The sequence below is a fragment of the Spermophilus citellus genome (assembly GCF_964194105.1).
Source record: "Spermophilus citellus genome assembly, chromosome: 3".
In the NCBI taxonomy this organism is placed as follows: Eukaryota; Metazoa; Chordata; class Mammalia; order Rodentia; family Sciuridae; genus Spermophilus; species Spermophilus citellus.
The window spans coordinates 119,529,835-119,549,996 of NC_138184.1; the positions used below are offsets into that span (position 1 = coordinate 119,529,835).

Genomic DNA, 20,162 nt, shown 5'->3' on the forward strand with positions numbered 1-20,162 from the left:
TTTGGGGATAATAGTGTATAGGTTATAATATTTTTCCAAGAGCATTAAATCATTTATTGATTACATGATAATGGATGATATACAAGCTTCATTTCCATCTATTACATATCTGGTACCATTATTCAATTTAGATATTGCATAAGATGTGCCAACAATCATTTTTAAATTTATAAACCAAATAATTTCATGACTGCTTCGATGACCCTTTCAATGGTGAACTTCAGAAGGTCACAACTAAACCAAAGTTTCTGAACTTGGCATCATCCTAAAAGAATTCTAACTTCACACTGTTGGGGAAGTTTTACCAAGATGGCTTCAGAGAAGACTAATTTACACAGCAAATTTTTAAAAAGACACATTTATTCAGTATCATGATCAGACTATTACATTTAGCAATCAACAGCAAAAAAAAAAAAAAAAAAAAAGTCTACATTAAAACCCTTTGTTGGAATGTTTTACACTTTCCACAGAACAAAAACTAAAATAACCTGTTATACAAATAGTCACAAATACAGTCCTCAAGTTTTTTTTTTTTTCCCCCATACATGTGAGTATTGTCTAAATCATGTCTTCTTTGTAGCAGCAAGGCTTTGCCACCGCTGTGCTTGGCTGAGTTCCCAAATTTGTTGTAACCTGTAGCTTCCCTGTCACTTCTCTGGCTCTCCTCTCCTGCTAAGCTTAGTTCCCTGGCAGTACTAAAACCTTCTGCCACTGCCATAGCTACTGCTACTTTTGGAACCACCATAACACTTTGGTTTTGTGGTTTGGCAAAGTATTGGCCTCCACCATCACGAGGTCCAAAGCTTCTGCCTCCAAAGTTTCCACCCTTCATGGGTCCAAAATTTGATGACTGATAGTTGTAATTTCCAAATCTTTGTAGCTTCCACCACCTCCAAAATTGCTTCTATCATTATCAAATCCACTGTAGCCATCCCTAATGCCACTATATCCACCACCACCACAGCTTCCATCAGAGGTACCACAACCACTGAAGTTTCCCCAATGACCAAATTTGCCATTTCCATCAAAACCACCTCCATGACCACCAACAAAGTATCCAGAACCACCTTGACCATGTGGGCGAGATGAAGCACTAGACATTTCTTGCTTTGACAGGGCTTTCCTCACTTCACAGTTGTGGCCATTCACAGTCTGGTTTTTCTGAATGACAATCTTATCCACAGAGTCATGGTCATCAAAAGTTACAAAAATAAAGCCCCTTTTCTTTCCACTGCTTCCATCAGTCATGATTTCAATAACTTCAATTTTCCCATACTGTTCAAAATAATCTTATAGGTGATGTTCTTCAGTATCTTCATTAATGGCACCAACAAAGATCTTTTTCACAGTTAAGTGGACCCCTGGTTTTTAAGAATTTTCTTTGAGACAGCTCTCTTTGGTTCCACAACTCTCTCATCCACCTTGTGTGGTCTTGCATTCATGGCTGCATCCACTTCCTCCACAATGAATAAGTGACAAACCCAAATCCCCTGGAGCTTTTGGTGTTTGGATCTCTCACAATCACACATTCCATGAGTGTTCATTCCTCATTGCTACAAATGGCTTCTCAGACTCTCATTAGTTGTTTCAAAGCTCAGCCCTCTGATGATGAATAGCTCCCTCAGCTGTTCGAGCTCCTTAGGGGACTCTGATTTACACTTGATGGCAGCAGGAAGAGAGACTTGACAGATGCTTTCTCAGCAGCATCCACGGGCAGAAAGGAGTAAGCTAAGGAATGTATCTGTATAGGTTGTAATTCTAATGTTCACTTGCTAGTATACTGGTTACTGTTGTGTTTTCCACTTTCATTTCTTTTAATTAGTTCCAGCATTTCTGGCCTTCCATCTGGGAATTTCATGTGCCATTTTCAGCCTTACATTATTTTTTTGAAGAAAAATTGACAGTCTAATTCCTGATCTTTTAAAGGTAATCTATCTTTGTAATATTTTCATTTTTTATTCTACACTTACCCCTTTTTCACCTTTACAATTTTGTAAGTAGATATAGTTTTATTTTAATTTAACCAGCCTGGGAGGATTTTTTTAAAAATTGGTTCTTTTTAGTTCTACGAAACATTAAGATTCATCTTGACATAACTATAAAAGTATGGAATATAATTTGTTCTAATTAAGTCCCCAGTACTTCTTCTTTCTCTCTCATTCTCCCTTCCTGTTTCCTTTCCTATACTCTATTGGTCTTTCTGTTATTTACTTATAGCTTTTTAAAATTAGTATCTTGTGGATGTACATGATGGTGAGATTCTCTGTGGTATATTCATGTCTGTACACAGGAACGTTAGGTCAAATTCATTTCACTGTCTTTCCCTATCCCATCCCTTCTTCCTTTTTCCTTCATTTACCTTTGTCTAATTCATTTACCTTTATTCTATTTTTATACCCCCTTATTTTATTTTATTTTTTTGGTTTGGTTTGGTTTTGTACCAGGGGTTGAACCCAAGAAGTGCTTAACCACTGAGTGATAACCCTGGCCCTTTATTTTCTATTTATTTTGAAACAGAGTCTCACTAGATTGCTCACAGTCTTGTTATGTTGCTGAGGCTGGCATTAAATCTGTGATCCTCTGCCTCAGTGACCTGAGTTGCTGGAATTCTAAGCATGTGCCACCATACCTGGCTCCCTCTTTATTTTGGATTGGCTTCTGCATATTACAGAAAGCATTTGGACTTTGAATTTTTGAGACTGGCTTATTTCACTTAGCATGATAGTCTTCTGTTCCATCTATTTACCAGCAAATACCATAATGCCGTTTTTCTTTATGCTATAATCATTGATGTGGCTGCATTTCTGTAGTATGCTTATTTAAAATCATTTGGATACATACCAAGGAGTGGGATAGATGGGTCATATTGTGGTTCCATTCCTAGGTTTTTAGGACTCTCCATAATGCTTTGCAGAGTGGTTACACTAATCTGCAGTTCCACAAAGAATGTATGGGAGTACTGTTTTCCTTGTATCCTAAAAAATAATAATAATAATTTTACTACAGGGCTATAGTAACAAAAGAAGCATGGTACTGGCACCAAAACAGGCATGAAGACCAATGGAATAGAATAAAAGACAGAGACAAACCCTCATAAATACAGTTATCTGACACTTGACAAAGGTACCCAAAACACAAGTCAAAAAAAGATAGCCTTTTAATAAACAGTACTGGGAAAACTGGAAGGAAATATATGTGTAATAGAATGGAACTTAACTCCTATCTCTCATCCTGCACAAAAGTCAACTCACAGTGTATCAAAGAGCTAGGAATTAGATCAGAACCCCTGCAACTTCTAAAACTATAATGTAGGCCCAATGCTCCAACATGTCAGCACAGGAACTGACTTCCTTAACAACCAGGGGGTTTCTAGTAATCCATGTGTTATAGTTTGGATATAAGGTGTTCCCCCAAATCTCCTGCATTAATTCAAGAGGTGAAATGATTATATTATGAAAGCTGTATCCTAATAAGTCCATTCCAGTTTATATGGACTAACTGGGTGGTACCTGTAGGGATGTGGGGTTTGGTGGAAGATGGGTCATTGGGGGTGTGCCCTGGAATGGTTCATCTCCTTATGGCCCTTTTCTTCTGCTCTCTCTTTCTTCTTTCTTCTCTCTTCTCTCTTCCCTCTCCTATCTCTCTTTCTCCTTCCCAGACATCATGAGCTGAGTAGCTTTCTTCCATGTCCTCTTGCCATGATGTTCTGCCTCACATGAGGCAGAGGACAATGGAGTTGGCCAGCTATGGATTGAAAACTGTCAAGCCTTGGGCCTAAAATAAACTTTTCCTCCTCTAAGTTGTTCTTTTGAAGTATTTAGTTCACAGTGACACAGAGCTGACTAACACAACATGCCTGTGGACTTTGTGCCCAATCTCCTTCCCCTTCAGGAACATCAATTACTTGCATATTAGATTTTCACACTGGTACTCTGTCTTTCTGATGCTTTTCTGTTTTCTCCCTAGTCTTAATCTTCATTTGCTTCATTCAGAATATATTTTCTAACTTGTCTACCAGTTTTCAATTATCTTTTTTGTTTGTTTTTTCCTAGTCTGTTATTAAAATTCCTCATTCTAGTTCTTAATTCAGGTATTCTATATTTTTGTTTCCAAATTGCCATTTAGTCACTCTGTATATTTTTATTTTTAAGCTCTTGGCCTAAGTTCTCAATATTATCTTCCATTTCCTCAATGCATTAAGGATAGTTATTCCAGGTCATGTCTGATGACACTTTTAGCTGGATCCCCTGTGACATTGTTCCAATTTTGTTATTCCTGTTTAAATATAGTATTTTCTCCTTCAATTTCTTCTTATGTATTATTTTTGCTGGACAATGGTTATTAAAATGTTACAAATAATTACAACTCAGATGATGTTATACTCTTCATAGGGGATTTTAACTTTCCTCTTCAGTGCTGTCTGGATAATCTGGTAAAGTGAAATCATCTTAGTTCAATTAGAAACTAAAATATTTAGACCTTTCCTCCCTGATTTTTTTTTCTGTTGCACTAAAATACACACAACATAAAATTCACCATGTAGGCTACTTTTGTATCTATATCTTACTGTTATCAAGTACTTCCACATTGCTCTCTACCTATCACTAACATTCATTTCCATAGTTCTTCTCAACTTAAAAAACTGAAATTATAGACTCAATGCACAGCAACTCATCATTTCACCATTGTACTTTCTGGTTTAATTAGTGCAACTACTTTAGGTAGCTCATACAATTGTAATCATATAGTATTTTTCTTTTTTTGACTAGTTCATTTCATTTAGCATATTGTTTGTAAGGTTCTCACATATTGTAGCACATGTTATAATTTCCTTGAGATTATCCTTTTTGTTTTAACTTTTATCTATGTAAGTGTGGACCAAGTTCATTTGGGGACCATAGGTGTGAGAGGGATTATCAGATGTCTCAAAGACAAGCCCTGAACTGCAGGCTGTCTTCTTATCTCAGCAAGTTTGCCAAAAATTCTGATGTACCCTCTCAGTTTCTCAGCATTCTCTCCTCAAATCAACATATGCACGGCTGGGATGTCTAAATAATCATGCAAAAAATCATCGTTTTTGACATTTTGCATGTTTTTTAAACTCATTTGAAATCTCATTTCTCATTTCATTTGAAAGACTGAACCATTTAGGTTATTATTACCATAAGTAAATCTAACAATGCATCATAAGTAACATTTGTTTCTATGAGGTGGTAAAGCAATGTGCTGGCCTTTTCCTTCAAGGTGACATCTTGAAACCACTGTTATCACTAGTTTCCAAACTGTTATATGCAAATTACAGTATGTTCATTATTTAATGTAATGGGTAAATGTGCATTCATCCCTAGACAATTGGAACACTGGAAATGTTCATATTTTTAAAGATTTTTAGAAAGAGAAATAAACTAATATGCTCATATCTCAAAAGCAATACTACTGATTGCTATATTTTTACATTTTCTAATGGTTTTCTGATGTTGTAAAACTGCTGTGTTGCTTTTCCTGCCTTGTTTACAAAAATGCCAGACTAGATCATTGATTTGCAGTCTGTTTTTAAGCAAGTTCTTTTATTCTCTTACCTTCTGTTAGCAGCTACAGCAACAGTGTATACAGGAGAGGAGATTCATCACACTCTCTTCTAATTCATAGGCTGAGTCTAAAGCAACCAGGATTTAGATTACTTCCTACTTTGGCAAAACTTGGTTAAGCTTTCAATGTCCAAAGGGAAATTCAGACTAGGCATCTATTATTTAAGAACTTCATGGTATTGTTCAACATTATTTTTTAAATACTTCAATTATTTACTCAGTTTGTGAATAATACATTTGAGGAAATTTCAAACCTTCAAAAGAAATAGCATCAACTATAGTGAAACAAACATTTCTTCTCAATCTAGTTCAAGTTGTATTTCAGTTATTAAGCATTCTGAATACCAAATTTCTCTTCTTGGCTCTATCAATATGGAAAGGCACCAAAATGAGTTAATATTGGCAATTTTATGTCTAAAATTTAGGTTGCAGTATCATCTAAATGAAAGGTTAAGAATTCACTCATTCATGTGTCTGTTTTCTTGTATTTAAAAAGTTTGAGAAGGCATTCTGAATCTTTTTTTCTTCTAGTCAAATAGAATTATAACCAGTCAAACTCTAAGATTATTGGTATATATGTTTAAACTGTAATAACAAAAACTAACTTTCAGTATTAAAGTGGCAAAGCTTAAAATATTTTAGAATATATAAAAGTAAGAACTAATGTATATTATGTGTTAATATTTGTAAACTCAAAATATACATTTGCTTATATTCTCAAATATGGAAAAAACAAATGTAGATCCTTTCTATAGAAAATGGACTCTTCACCAGGCATGGTGGTACACACCTGCAATTCCAGTGACTTTAGAGGCCGAGGCAGGGAATTCACAAATTCAAGACCAACCTCAGGAATTTAGCCAGGCCCTAAGTAACTGCTTCACAATGAAAACAAACAAACAAACAAACAAACAAATAAACAAAAAAGAAAGAAAGGGAATGTAGCTCACTGGTAAAGTGCCCCTGGGTTCAATCCTCAGTACCAGTTAATTAATTAAAAAGAAAATGTTTCAGTATAATACATGCAATTAAAACATATAAAAATTGGAGAGCCAACAAGACTATTTCTTTTCTTTTTTTTTCAAGCAATTATTCATTACTACATGGCATTTCCTTCTCAAAAGCATATCTTGAAACTTTCTCTTCCATCCATATGTACTGGCAACACCTGAGTTTTATTACAGTCATTTCTCAACTAGATTACTTCGAAAGATTTCCAAATCTTCTCTGATTCTTCACTTGTATTATTTTACAGTCTATAAACAGACATCTGACGGATAGGTATAAGTACAAACCCATTTTCCAACTCTAATATGTTTCATGTTCATACTTCCACACATCTGTTTGCATATTCACTACCTTGCAGTGAATAAAACCAATGGTCATGTCCATTGTTTTTAAAATTCCAGAGGAGAATTACAAGCATTCATGCAAAAGGAAAGCATGTAACCCACAGACAGTGGGAAAAAGTTTATGAAGAGAATGTTGATTGGTAAAGAAAATTGAAATTGGAGCACATTCTTACAGGGAAAACACAATTAAATTAAATGACTGCTAGAGTACCTGCACCTGATAGTCTAAGCTTTTACAGTGTAATATTTTTTTGGTGAATTCATTATGGAGTTTTGGAATTTATGATGAAGAAAATAAAGAAATGATGAGAGGATACTTGTATTTAAGTTAATCCGATACTAATAAAAACCAGTCAGCAGTTATTTAGTTTTTGTTCTGTTACCAGGATTTGCTGTAACTGTTCTATGTGAATCAATTCATGGAATTCTCTCATCATTCCCAAGGAGTGGACTTCTACTGATGTGCAGTCTCTCTGCTTCTATTCCATTCTATATTATGTGCTTTCATGCTGGTCCTGGAAGGTGGCACACTGTATTTACCGTATTCCTTGCCTGTTGACTTTTTGAAGGGTTCTGCCACTTGAAAATTCTTTTGTTCCTCAAATCCTAGTGAGATAAATGTTTCCTGAGGTTATTATTCCTGGGTTACTTGAGTATTCAATATTACTTTCTGATTTTTCAGACTTCCACTAACTGTGTGACCAATTTTCTGTGTTGTTTCCAATGTTTGAAACAACTCAATTGGTTTCTGCCATTGTAGCCTGAATGATGTAATTCTATTCTCAATTCCATTTTACTGATGAGAATGCTCAAGCACAAATGGGTTAAATGACTTTCCCAGGGTCAGATAACTAACTTATAAGTAGAAGAGTAAAAATGATAACCCAAGTAGTCTGACTTAAGTGTTTTTTTGCACAACTCTGAAATTTACTGCATCTTTATAGCTTATATAACCATATAGAGAAACTCTAAGAATGAAGAGTACTGTATATAAAATTATACTTGTGCATAATTAGTCTTTCTCATCCACAATAATTTAAAAATCTTTTTAAGACTAGGAAAAACAGAAATAATATACATGTTGGAGAAAAAATTCAGGTTCCAAAACAGAATTCAGTCTTGGAATCACAAGACCATAAAAAGTAAAGTATCACATGTTCAGGCATAAAAAAGGGACTATATGAGAGAGAAAATGCAAACTAAATGAAACCTAATGATATTTTTGCATTATTTTATAAAGAAAGATGACCATATGATTAGAAAAAAATAATTGATATCTGAGGTAGAAATATTTCCAAATCTTGGTTTTTAATTTAGTGTTTAATTTTCCATGTTGCTAAATTTTTCAATTCGTTAGATTTGTAATAGGTAACGTGATGGTAATGTTTTTGATGTGATTTCAAGAAAACTGTGTCATAGAAATAACATTACTGCTGAAAGAAGACAAGGCTCTATATTATGTATGTTATCAAGGGGGAAAATATTAATACTGAGACAGCATTTATGGGGTGGCTGCAGAGAAAGTCAGATTTTTACATTTTTCTCTACTGTGCATTGTTCTGGTGAACAATGAAAATTTTGGATGACTATGAACTTTAGTAATTGTTCAATTGGATTCATAATTCCCATATTTTAAAGCAACTCCTTTTGGAAGAAAAGTACAAACACAGTTTTAGATATTTTCAAACAAACACATTTTACTGTGGAAAGTCAGATAACATATTTTAGATATATATTGCTTTTCCCAATTATACTTGACCTATTTTAAATAAAAAGTCTTCTCAAATTTTGCTTTTTGCTATCATCACTTTTAGGGACCCAAGGATAGGTAGAGAAATTGTGTCAGTACAGGCACTAGCAGGAGCCCAGTGTGCAGCCACCAGACTCCTGCAGAGCAGTGAGAGCTCCACAGATACCCATTTTGCTACCCTGAATCCCAGTGTGCTGGCAGCAGAAACTTCTTTGGGATTTGTTGGTTTCTGGTCTGTTTCCTCTCTGCATCAGGAGCTTCCTTGAAACAAAATAGGTTCATCAGTATCTCTGTATTATCAGACTATATATAGATCTTAGAAGCTTGAGTGGTGGTATATTCTGGATGAATAAACAAATGAATTTTCAGGTAAAATTTTCCACTTAGATGGCGAGCAGAAAGCTCCTAAAACAAAAACAAAAACAAGAACACTTCTACAAAGAAAGAATTAATGAATTTTGTGACCCTTTTTAAAATTATGTATCCATTTTGCCCTGTATACAGGGTCCAGGCTACAGTTGCTACTCCATCCCCACAGAATCCATAGCCTCAGATAATGTCTTTATCTCTAAATTGTTTTTTCTTCTTCAGGTTTCATGATTAGTCCAAATAAGATTACATGTCCAGTGGCCCTTAAAATAAACTATATAAGAAGCAGGTAACTATAAAATGTATCTTCATGTTAAAGTATTTGAGGATATGACTGAGAGTTTTCACAAAGAACCAATTAGAAGCAGAGATTACAACTTTTAATATGATAAACTGTTTCCGAGTCTAGCATGCTATTTGTCATTTTAATTACATAACTTTAGTCAAATAATTTTAGTCTGTACGCCATTATTACATTATTTATGTGAAAACATGACTTCATAGATGATGTCTTCATGTTATATACGCTTTACAGAAGTTAACAAAAGAACTATAAATACACATGTGAATAATCATATTGTACTATAAATAATCAACAGATAGACACATATCAATAAGATTTAAAACATCAAGGTAAGATAGCATATTTTAGAGAAATTCTATGCATAAATTATAATAATATTCCTCTCAATTAGTTAGAATGTAAAATCAAAACATGCTCCATTAGGTTAACTAGAAAATTATAAAAAAATCTAAATCCTGTATTGCCATGAAAATTAGACTAAAATGCCTTAAAATTGAGGGTGAGCTTATGTGATTCACAACAATAATTTTAAACATGTCTGAGGAAGCTTCTATCTTAGAAAGTAAATCTAAAATTTTAGTAAATCTGGTAACTTTTTACATAATGATCAAATTAATTCAATTATAGTGTTAATTGCCACTACAACTACTGTCTCAAGGGAGTTTCCTATGAGTTGTAAATAAGCTTCAGCTTGCTATTCACTAGAAAAAAAGTTTTTAATCATAGTATTATAAAAGTACTAAATTAATATAACAAGTTTTCTTGGCTGATAAAATTTTGCACTGATCTAGAATAAATGGAAGTATGAAGTTACATTAGAAACAAACTATTCTAAGTAACTCATTCTTTTTTTTAATTGATTGTTCAAAACATTACAGATTTCATGATATATCATCTTTCATACATTAGACTCAATTGGGTTTTGAACTCCCATTTTTACCCCAAATACAGATTGCAGAATCACACCTGTTACATACTCACATTATTACATAATGGCATATTAGTGACTGTTGTATTCTGCGACCTTTCCTATCCCCTACTATCCCCCCTCCCCTCCCCTCTCCTCCCATCTTCCCTCTCTACCTCCTCTGCTGTTGTTCAATTCTATCCCCTTTTCCCCCCCTCCCCCTTGCCCCTCATAACCTCTTATAATTTTGTGTATCATTGAAGGTCTCCTACCATTTCCATATGCTTTCCCTTCTCTCTCCCTTTCTCTCCCCCCATTCGTCTTTGTTTACTATTAGTCTTTTCCTCATGCTCTTCCTTCCTGTTCTGTTCTTAGTTGCTCTCTTTATATCAAAGAAGACATTTGGCATTTGTTTTTTAGGGCTTGGCTAGCTTCACTTAGCATAATCTGCTCTAATGCCATCCATTTCCCTGAAAATTCTATGATTTTGTCATTTCTTAGTGCTGCATAATACTCTATTGTGTATAGATGCCACTTTTTTTTATCCATTCATCTATTGAAGGGCATCTAGGTTGGTTCCACAGTCTAGCTATTGTGAATTGTGCCGCTATAATCACTGATGTGGCCGTATCCCTATAGTGCGCTCTTTTAAGGTCCTCAGGGAATAGTCCGAGAAGGGCGATAGCTGGGTCGAATGGTGGATCCATTCCCAGCTTTCCCAGGAATCTCCATACTGCTTTCCAAATTGGCCTCACCATTTTGCAGTCCCACCAGCAGTGTACAAGTGTACCCTTTTCCCCACATCCCCGCCAACACTTATTGTTGTTTGACTTCATAGTGGCTGCCAATCTTACTGGAGTGAGATGGTATCTTAGGGTGGTTTTGATTTGCATTTCTCTGATTGCTAGAGATGGTGAACATTTTTTCATGTACTTGTTGATTGATTGTATGTCCTCCTCTGAGAAGTGTCTGTTCAGGTCCTTGGCCCATTTGTTGATTGGGTTGTTTGTTATCTTATTGTTTAATTTTTTGAGTTCTTTGTACATTCTGGATATTAGGGCTCTATCTGAGGTGTGAGGGGTAAAAATTTGTTCCCAGGATGTAGGCTCTCTATTTACCTCTTTTATTGTTTCTCTTGCTGTGAAAAAACTTTTTAGTTTAAGTAAGTCCCATTTGTTTATTCTTGTTATTAACTCTTGGGCTATGGGCGTCCTATTAAGGAATTTGGAGCCTGACCCCACTATATGTAGATCGGAGCCAACTTTTTCTTCTATCAGACGCATCGTCTCTGATTTGATATCTAGCTCCTTGATCCATTTTGAGTTAACTTTTGTGGATGGTGAGAGAAAGGGATTCAATTTCATTTTGTTGCATATGGATTTCCAATTTTCCCAGCACCATTTGTTGAAGATGCTATCCTTCCTCCATTGCATGTTTTTAGCTCCTTTATCAAATATAAGATAGTTGTAACTTTGTGGATTAGTCTCTGTGTCCTCTATTCTGTACCATTGGAGTAACTCATTCTTTAAGGAATAAAGGAAGAAAGAGGAAGTTATATTATAGATCATACAGTCAGGTACTGACAAAACCAGGATTAGTTCATAGGTCTCTTTACCCTTCATCCAGTTGCTAGAAAACAAATTGCTACCAGTGAGATATGGTTATTACGCATGGCCAGAGCCATAGAAACATAAAAATTAAATTGGAAATCAAAATAACAGTCACTTTTCAGTGAATTTCTTGTTTGATTCTTCAGAATCTGATCCCAAACAATCTTCACCTGTCAACTTTGCAGAAATCCACATGTACTAGAGATTCCAGCAGGCACTTTGTTCTTCTAAAATGCAGACATCTATTTTTGCACTACACTGTAATATCTAAACTTTTCTAATTTGGAAATTTCAGAAAGAACAAAATATATATCAAATCACAATATCATACTCACTCCTTTGATTCAATACCACCCCCTTGGCTGTACCAATAATTTTTGCTTTCACATTTTACTCAGTTCAATAATTTATACATTAAATTCTGACTTATTTTTTTCTCTCAACATCCTTTACATTCCCATTTGCTCTTCTGTTTGTAGTTCAAGAATTTAAAGTGAATAGATAATTTATCTATTTGCTAGCTTATTAAAAATAAGTTTTTTAAAATTATTTTGCTATTCATATTAATGAACAATTTTATCATAACAAATTTCACCAAATTTACATTTTTTGAGAAAGAGATTAAATTCTATTATAGTCGTCTGCAGATTGCAATTTTTATACAAAGAGCTCTAACAATTTTATCACACTCATGAATTTCTAAATGTAATATGTAACTTAGGAATTTTACTATATCTTAACAGAATTAGGTGTTTCATCATTTTGAGAACTTTTGCTACTATATAGAAGGAGTAGCATCTTACTTTCTTTATTCCCTTGTTCGTTTTCAACTACGAATCTAGAAAAAAGATGTTGAGATTTTAGTAAAATGATAAAGTATTTTTAATAAACTAGTGGTCTTCTACTAACACTTCTCTATTAGCTGACAAAAATGTAACAACTGACACAATAAAACAAAGGCAGTCAATGTTGTCAAAGTCTTGGAGAAATATCTTCTTACCAAAGGTGGACAGATCTCAATTTAGAAAAGCTCTTGGTAGTTGAAAATAAGCTTTCCTCTCCAAAACAGAAATGTGAGAGAAAAGTTTTTGCCCTATATTTTTAAATACTAATTTTCATTTAATTTTTAACATTTAGAAATATCACATAGGGCCTACATACAAAGAAGTCCATAGAATACCCATGTCACCTTATGCAGATGAGGGACTACTACTTTGAAGACCTTAAAGGGCCATTAAGTCTTTCCATTTCTGACCCTGCTCCTTCAGAAAGGAACCATTAAAATGACACTTAATATTTGAATTTGTCAGGGTTTTCTAGAAGAACAGAATCAGGAAGATATTTAGATCTAAATTTATATATATATATATATATATATATATATATATATATATATATATAATTTGTAGATATAGATATAAATTTTAATCAGGAATTGGCTCATGTTACTAGAGAAGCTAAAGTTCCACAATCTTCTGGGGACTCAGAAGTAGATGTGAACTTCAAATCCAAGTTCAAGGGCCTGAAAAATAGGGGAGCCCTCACATAAGTCTGAAGATCAGAGAACTAGGAGCACCAATGTAGAAGGCTAGAGAAGATGGATAGCCCACCTCAAGAAGTGAGAGCCGCTTTACCTTTCTTTTTTTGTTGTTGTTGTTCTATTTGGGCTGTTAATAAATTAAATGATGGCTGAGCACCTGTTTATCAATGTTATGTTATCAAACCATTGTAGACCTCTGGACCAATCTTTTCTTTTTTTTTTTTTTTTTTCATTTATTTTTTTGTAATGCTGGGTATTGAACCCAGGGACTTGAGTTAAATCCTTTCGTTTTGCTGAGAGTTATTTTTGTGCATTTTCTCTGTGCCCTTGAATATACCTGTATGTTTACTTTTTTCTTTTGTTTTTATTTGTTCTAATTATTTATAAAGGACTATAGAATGCATTTTGATACATCATACATAAATGGAGTATAACTTCTTATTCTTCTGGTTGTACATGATGTAGAGTTACACTGGTGTAATCATATTTGCACGTAGGGTTATAATGTACAATTCATACTACTATGCTTCCTACCTCCATGTATGTTTATTTTTTCAATGGTAGTTTATGGTATTTCATTGTGGTTATATTTATTTTTATTTTCTAACTTTCATCTTTATTTAAAGTGCTTCTAGTTTAGGGATTTTATGAATAGACACAATACTAATCCAAGCATCATCAGTTCTCTCTTTGAATATATACCTTGCTTTTGTTTGTGCTATATAACCTAGGTTAAATTTCTGGGTTATACCACATACGTGTATTGAATCTATTTTTCAAAGTTAATGTTATCAATTTATACTGCAGGCAACAATGTGTGATAATTTCCATAGTTGAACAGAGGTAGAGTATATGCAATTAGAGCTCTCATTTAAATAAAGGAAAAATAGGAAGCACTCAGCAGTCACAAAACTACCCAAGTATGAAATCTTAACTGCAACAATTGTCAAGAACTTCTATCTTGGGAACTGGGGACGTTCTTTCTTTAAAATTTATTTTTTTATTCTACTCTGTTATATAAGACAGCAGAATGCATTGCAATTCATATTATACATATAGAACACAATTTTTCATATCTCTGTTTCTATACAAAGTATATTCACACCATTCATGTCTTCATACATGTACTTAGGGTAATGATATCCATCTCATTCCACCATCTTTTCTACCCCCATGTCCTCTCCTTTCCCCTCCCACCCCTTTGCCCTATGTAGAGTTCATCTACTCCTCTCATGCTCCCCCTTCCTACCCCACAATGAATCAGCCTCCTTATATCAGAGAAGACATTCAGCATTTGGTTTTTTGGTATTGACTAGCTTAGCGTTATATTCTCCAACTCTATCAATTTGCCTGCAAATGCCATGATTTCATTCTCTTTTATTGCTGAATAATATTCCATTGTGTATAAACCACATTTTCTTTATCCATTCATCTACTGCAGGGCATCTAAGGTTGCTTCCATAGTTTAACTACTATGAATTGTGCTGCTGTAAACATTGATGTGGCTGTGTCCCTGTAGTATGCTGTTTTTAAGTCCTTTGGGTGGAGATGGAGGAGTGGGATAGCTGGGTCAAATGGTGTTTTTGTATTACTATGTTTTTGTATTCAATTTGCCAGGAATTTCTTGAAAATTTATGCATCTATGTTCATTAGAAATATTGGTCTGAAGTTTTCTTTCTTTGATATGTCTTTGCCTGGTTTTGGAATCAGGGTGATATTATTCTCATAGAATGAGTTTTGGAGTGCACCCTCTTTTTCTATTTTCTGAAATAAATTGAAGAGTATTGATATTAGTTCTTCTTTAAAGGTCTTGTAGAACTCAGCCGTGCATCAATCAGGTCCTGGGCTTTTCTTGGTTGATAGCCTTCTGATGGTATCTTCTATTTTATTGCTTGAAATTTATCTTCTTAAATTGTGTATATCATCCTAATTCAATTTGGGAAAATAATATGATTCTATAAATGTGTCAATTCTCTTGATATTTTCTCTATTATTGGAGTACAAGTTTTCAAAATAATTTCCAATTATCTTCTGTATGTCTTTTGTGATATTACCTTTTTCATCACATATGTTAGTAATTTGAGTTTTCTCTCTCCTCTCTTCATTAGCATGGCTAAGGATTTGTCCATTTTATTTATTTTTTCAGAGAACCAACATTTTGTTTTGTTAATTTTTTCAATTGTAGTTTTTGTTTTGATTTCATTGATCTCAGATCTGATTTTTATTATTTCCTGCCTTCTACTGCTTTTGCTGTTGATTTGTTCTTCTTTTTCTAGGGCTTTGAGATGTAACATTAGTGTATTTATTTGTTGAATTTTTCTTCTTTTAAGGAATAAACTCCATGCAATGAACTTTCCTCTTAATACTGCCTTCATAGTGTCCCAGAGATTTTGATATGTTGTATCAGTGTTCTCATTCACCTTTAAGAATTTTTTAATCTCCTCCTTGATGTCTTCTGCAACCCATTGTTCACTTAGTAGCATATTATTTAGTCTCCAGGAGTTGGAGTTGTCTTTATTTTTTATTTTGTCATTGGTTTCTAATTTCATTCCATTATGATCTGATAAAATGTATGGTAGTATCTCTACATTTTTGTATTTGCTAAGAGTTGCTTTGTGGCATAATATATAGTCTGTTTTAGAGAATGATCCATGTGCTGCTGAGAAGAAAGTGTATTCACTCATTGAAGGATGAAATATTCTATTTATGTCAGTTAAGTCTAAGTTATTGATTGTTTTATTGAGTTCTATAATTTCTTTGTTCAGCTTTTGTTGGAAGATCTATCTAATGGTGAAAGAGGTGTGTTAAAGTCACCCAAAATTATTTTGTTGTGGTCAGTTTCAATCTTGAACTTGATAAGAATTTGTTTGATGAACACAGACGCTCCATTGTTTAGAGCATATATTTTTATAATTGTTATTTCTTGTTGGTACATGGTTTTCTTAAGCAATATTAAATGTCCTTCTTTATCCCTTTTGATTAAATTTAGCTTGAACTCTACTTTCATTGATACAAGGATGGAAACCTTTGTTTGCTTCCACAGTCCAAATGAGTGGTATGATTTTTAACAGCCTTTCACATTCAGTCTGTGGATGTCTTGTCCTATGAGATGAGTCTCCTAGAGGCAGAATATTGTTGGGTCTTTTTTTTTAATACCAGTCTGCTAGCCTATATCTTTTGATTGGTGAGTTTAGGCCATTAACATTCAGAGTCATTATTAGACATAAGTTATATTCCTCACCATTTTTGTTTATTTTTGTTATTTAACTTGACTTGGTTTCACTTTTAATTAGTTTTTCCTTTAGTGTAATACCTCTCTCTGATGATTTTCATTGTTGTTTTTCATTTACTCTTCATGGAATATTTTACCAAGGATGTTCTGTAGTATAAGTTTTCTAGCTGTAAATTTTTTTTTTGTTTATCATGAAAGGGTTTTATTTCAGCTTCAAATGTAAAGCAGAATTTTTCTGGATACAAGATTCTTGGTTGGCATCCATTTTCTTTCAGAGCTTGATATATATTGTTCCAGGATCTTCTAGCTTTCAGAGTCTGGTTGGAAAAATCAGCACATAACCTAACTGACTTCCCCCCAGTATGTAGTCTGATTCATTTCTCTCATGGCTTTTAATATTCTCTCCTTATTTTGTATGTTAGGCATTTTCATTATAATGTGTCTTGGTGTGAATCTGTTGTGTACATTTGGCATCCTGTAAGTGTCCTGAATTACTTAAAATTCATTCTTCATATTTGGAATTTTTTCTAATGCTATTTCATTGCATAGATTGCTCATTCCTTTGGTTTGGAACTCCAAACCTTCCTCTATCCCAGTGACTTAAATTTGGTCTTTTTATGTTATCCAATATTTCTTGAATATTCTGCTCAAGGTTTCTTATCATTTTCACCATGTGGTCTACATTCTTTTCAAGATTATATATTTTGTTTTCATTGTCTGAGGTCCTGTCTTCCAAGTGGTCTAATCTATTGGTGATGCTTTCAATTGAACTTTTAATTTGGTTTATTGTTCCTTTCATTTCAAGTATTTCTGTTTGTTTGTTTTAGAACCTCTATCTCCTCATTGAAGTAATATTTTGCTACTTGTATTTGTTTATGTAGTTCTTTGTCAAAATAATCTTTTGCTCCCTTTACTTGCTCTCTTATATCATGCTTTAATTCACAAGTCATTTTAATTATGTACATCCTGAACTCTTGCTCTGTCATTTCTTCTGCTGTGCTCACCGTGGATTCTAAAAATTTGGTATCTTTATTTTTGGGGCACACTTTCCTCCCTTGTCCTTTCATGTTGCTTATGTGTCTTCCCCTCTAGCACTGTGGATCTGTGGCATTATTGTTTTTACCCTATGGGCTTATAGTGTCCCTTTAGGGTTTCAATACCTCTCTTTTGAGGGGAAGGACAATGTTAACAGATCCTAATATAAACAATATACAACCTTAAAAACAATTAGTTGCTATTAAGATGTTTACACTTTGGTCACAATATACAGAAAGGGTAAATTCAATTATTATCTACAATATAATCAGTAAGTTTTTTAAAGAGTTTACAACTTCTGATAGTAGACAAAGAATCAGAGGTGAGGTGTAAGATGATACACTGAGAAGCTAGGAGGTGAGGATATAGAGTTATTTTATCTTAGGAAGTGTGGAAGAGAAATCTAAAGAAGAAGGTTAGTAGCAGGAGAATAGAGAGGAAGTAATTTTGGGTAGACAAGTAAGTGGGAGGACAGTAGAGTACATAAAATAAGTGTGTATATATATATATATATATATATATATATATATATATATATATATATATATAATGTTAAAATAGTAAAAATTGGAGGAAAAAAAAGAATATACAACTGTAATGTACTATTCAGAAGTCCAAGTCCTCAAAATACTAATTCAGGTAAAGTGCTTAGTTTCACATATCTTCGGGTTGTGAAGGCAGGAAAATAGGGAAGGAGAAGAAAAAAAAATCTTGAAGGAAGAAACAAGAATTGTTTTGGTTGGAAATCAGTATCTTTCCTGCTTCCCCTCTCATCGAATGGGGGGTCGTCTATTGTTAGCTGGTATCTACGCCCTCATGATGGTGAAGGTAAGAGTGTCACTGTGCTCGGCTATAGCTTGCTAGGGAGAGGGGGGAGTTAGAAACTGGATACCTGGCCAGCTGGATTTCCAAACTGGGAGTTACTCCCACTGAAGATGGTCATACTGTGACCCAAGATGGAGGCATCTGCTTTCAGTGATGAGGTGTTGGGTTGGGTGGGAGAAGCTGGGTGATGGTTGAATGTAAATGATATGTTCAGAGACAGCTCTGTGGCATGCAGTGTGTGGTTTCGGCTATCTTTGGAGCCTGTGCAAAGTTCTTAGGTACAGGCAGGCTACTGAGAGTAGAAGATTATCTCTGTTGCTGCAGAGTTCCAAGATGGAGGCAGTGGGGGAGCCCCATGTTGTTAGATGGGAGTCCACATGGGAGTGACTGCCAGAGTTCCTGTACATGGGTAGCTGCTGGGTGTCCTGCATGGAGGCAGTGTCCAGGATTCCTGCTCAGTTTGATGGCTAAAAGTTCTATGTTGGTGCTGATGCCGATGGTCCCTCTCAGGCACCTTGTAGTCAAGTAATTGGGAAACTTACTCTGACGCTGAGGCCTGGAGCCCCACCCAGGCATGGTGGCCATGATTCCTGCATTGGAGCAAGAATATTCCTCTCAGAGAAACAGTATTCTCACTATTTGAGTCCCAGGTCACCAAGCAACATAGAAGGATGCTTACCTCTGGCCTGCCATCTTGGATCCCCTCCTGTTGTGGTTGTTATTTAATAGACATTTATTCCTTTAGTTAGACAACTTCTACCCCCAAACTTTATGTTTTGTTATTTTGTTAAGTAGAAAGTTTGCAATGTTCTATGAGTCTGTTATGGTATATTTTCTGGAAATCAATTAATTTACTATTTTGAAACCTCTATAGAAAATAAGAAACGCCAGTACAGGAAAAGCACTAATTATATTTTGAAATCAAAAGATCTAATCTTAAGTCACCACACTCCGAATTTAAAATTATAAGGGCAATTCCTCCTGTATTTTTTCCACAGTCAAATGCACCCTGGGAATTGTAGCCTAGTCTACTGGACGATGAGACACAAACAGAATAATGTGTTGGTATGCTTACCTGATGGATCAAACTTGTGCAATGGTGAGGATTTTGAGGGTAGTTTGAGCAGGGAAGAGAAAAAAAATGACAGCAGAGGACACATATGGAAACTGCTTTGATGTCAGTTGACTTTTTTCACTACCTTTAAGGGAAAGAGTAAGCTAAGTTGGCCCAAGATAATTTGTTGACCGGACTAAGCAAAGATGATGCACTTTTACATAGCTAGCTCATTTGTAACTGGAGGATTCATAATGGTCACAAATTAGCATAAGTATTTTGAAGTCTTGATTAAAACTCACTTTAGTTTTCAAAATTCACACTTGAGAGGCACTTATTGAGAGTCTACTATCTTATCGACTTCACATCATAACATTTGTTACTAGCTTACAAATATTAAGTCATATAATTCTTATTTAATTCATGCTTAGTTTCCAAGCATATCAGTAAAACATCACTACTGACCACTGTGCAATGAATTTAGGATTCTATATTCCATGGAGCCAGAGTAATAAATTGGGAAATTTTACCTTTTATGTGAACTTATCCAGTACTGTAGACTCTTAGGTAATTTACCTGGATTTGTTTAACTTGAA

General features: G+C 34.4%; 1 pseudogene across 1 annotated transcript; it reads right to left on the bottom strand.

Annotated features, from left to right (window-relative positions):
* Positions 1 to 695: 695 nt before the first annotated feature.
* On the bottom strand, positions 696 to 19,097 carry LOC308643421 (heterogeneous nuclear ribonucleoprotein A1-like 2; annotated as a pseudogene). The gene is made up of 2 exons: positions 18,918 to 19,097; positions 696 to 1,658 (listed from the first exon to the last, which is right to left on the bottom strand). The product of its transcript is annotated as a heterogeneous nuclear ribonucleoprotein A1-like 2 (transcript).
* Between the last annotated feature and the right edge of the window lie 1,065 nt (positions 19,098 to 20,162).